Below are 2,676 nucleotides of genomic sequence, written 5' to 3' on the forward strand. Positions count from 1 at the left end.
GTCACGGCTCGTGGGCTTAGTTGCTCCGACGCAGATAGAATCTTCCCGGACCATGGATCGCACCGTCTCTCCTGCATTGGCAGGCAGATTCTTTACCACTGAGTTACTAGGGAAGCCCCAAAATAATTTTAAATTAAAAAAAAATTAACATCAGAGAACAGCAAAGGAAGAATAAAGGAACAAAAGCATGAGACTCATAAACAAACAGTAACCTGTTGCAGTTCAGTTGCTCAGTCGTGTCCGAGTCTTTGTGACTCCATGGACCGCAGCACGCCAGACCTCCCTGTCCATCACCAGCTCCAGAGTTTACTCAAGTTCATGTCCATTGAGTCGGTGATGCCATCCAGCCATCTCATCCTCTGTCGTCCCCTTCTCCTCCCGCCTTCAATCTTTCCCAGCATCAGGGTCTTTTCAAATGAGTCAGTTCTTCACATCAGGTGGCCAATACATTAGAGCTTCAGCTTCAGCATCAGTCCTTCCAATGAATATCAACATGGGAGACTTAAAATCACCCATTTGACCGTAAGGGGTCAAACACTGTAATCAGAGGACAGAGACTGTCAGGCTGGAGAAAGGAAGAAAGACCCGACATATGATGCTCACCTGAGATGTTCTCTGCATATACAAACACAGGAAGCCCGGAGTGGAAGGATACAGACACTGGCACTGTGGTGGTACTTATACTAGCAACAGGCACAGGGGCCTGAAGGCAGCAAGCGTGAAACCAGAAACTGAGACATATTTCACACTGATGAAAAGTTTAATTCAACAGGAAGACACAACAATCCTAAATGTGCAGGCATCTAACAGCATAGTTCCAGACTACACACAGCAGCAGCTGACACAGCTAAAGGGAGATACAGACAAGTCCACCGCTGCGGCTGCAAGTGGGGCCCAGCAGACGGGACAAGACAAGCAGACCCTGAAGATGCAGGGGGCGACTTGTCACACGAACACACCACATCCAACAGCCGCCAAGCAGATTCCTGTCGAGTCCCACGGAACGTCTCCCAGCAGAAGTCATGTGGCAGCTGTAGTCACAGTCACGTCACAGGACTGGGGTCACAGCAAGCTAGACCCTCCAGCCCAGCCTCCAGACCCCACGGGCCCTCCCCCGGCCTGAGTGAACCAGAAACACCAGCCCAGCTGCTGCCAACCCTGACCCTCAGAACCTGGGAGAGATAATAGATATTTATTATCATTCATAACATTAATATAATAATGTGTTACGTTTGTTGTTGTTCATTCGCTAAGTCGTGTTTGACTCTTTGGGACCCTGCAGTATACCAGGCTTCCCTGTCCTTCACTGTCTCCCAGAGTTTGCTCAAACTCCTGTCCATTGAGTCGGTGATGCCATCCAACCACCTCATCCTCTCTCGTCCCCTTCTCCTCCCGCCTTCAATCTTCTCCAGCATCAGGGTCTTTTCCAATGAGCTGGCTCTTTACATCAGGTGACCAAAGTATTGGATCTTCAGCATCAGTCCTTCCAATGAATTTCATTCAGGGTTGATTTCCTTTAGGATTGACTGGTTTGATCTCCCTGCAGTCCAAGGGACCTCAAGAGTTTTCTCAGATGTTACATACTATATAATAACACACACTATAATTATTTATTATTATTTACCTACTTTCCCAGCTGCTTTGCTTTGCAGTAACTTGTTACATAGCAGCAAGTAACTGACACATCTTAGCCTCTTGAGCTGCGAGCCCAGGGTATGGATGTTACACGTTTCTTCCTTTCTGACACATGCACGGAAAGTGGGCAAGTTCCCTCCCAGCACTAACAAAACCCAAAGGAGCAGAGGAAAGGAGAACAGGAACCAGTGACGCAGAAAACACAACAGCGCCTCGACAGAGCCCACAGTGACTGTCCAAAAGGCTAACGGAAGCGATGAATCCGAGCAAGATTAGAGAGGCAGAGTCACACCAACAGTGAGAGGGGACGCGCCACAGGTCCTCAGCCACCGAGAGAGCGCTGGATGAGAAGATTACAAGGAATGTTATGCTGATAACCAGACAGCTTGGATGCAATGAAAAAAGTCACTGAGAAACGTATCTACCAAAATTGACACAAGAAGAAGTCGAGACTCTGAGTCATCCTGTACCTGTCAATTAGAATCAAAGGTGTTTTCTAGATCAAGCCCTCATCTCACATCATCACATGTCCAGCGCAAGAGGCTAAGCTGAGTGCCTTTGAGTGACGGCCCCCCGCGGGTCTGGGACTGGTCTGGGCGGGCAGGGGGCCGGGCCGCCCTTGGGGGGAGGGCAACATAGCCAGGCAGGAGGAGGGCACCGCTCACGGACCCCGACCCGCTGCAGTCAGTCAGTCACGGAAAGTCCAGGCCTGCTGTGAGCAGCTGGGAGGGGCTGAAGGGAGGCAGGCGGGGCGAGGGGAAGTGGAGGGGCTGAAAGCAGGTGGGGACCCCCAGGGGAGGTGGGAGGGGCCCCCGGGGGAGGGAGGCGTGCCTGAGGGCAGGCGCAGGCGCCTACGACGCCGCGCTCCGCCCGCGATCGTCCGTGATGGAGCCGGAGCCGCGTGCCTGTCACCACGTTCTCCTTTAATGCAGCTCAGACCGCCTCAGGCTCAGAACGTGCGGATGGAGGGATGGAGACGCAGACCCTCAGGCTCTGCGCCAGGGGGCGCCCTGGGAGGGCGCGAGCCACGGCCGTCTTCCA

The sequence above is a fragment of the Cervus canadensis genome, chromosome 8, assembly GCF_019320065.1.
Source record: "Cervus canadensis isolate Bull #8, Minnesota chromosome 8, ASM1932006v1, whole genome shotgun sequence".
In the NCBI taxonomy this organism is placed as follows: domain Eukaryota; kingdom Metazoa; phylum Chordata; class Mammalia; order Artiodactyla; family Cervidae; genus Cervus; species Cervus canadensis.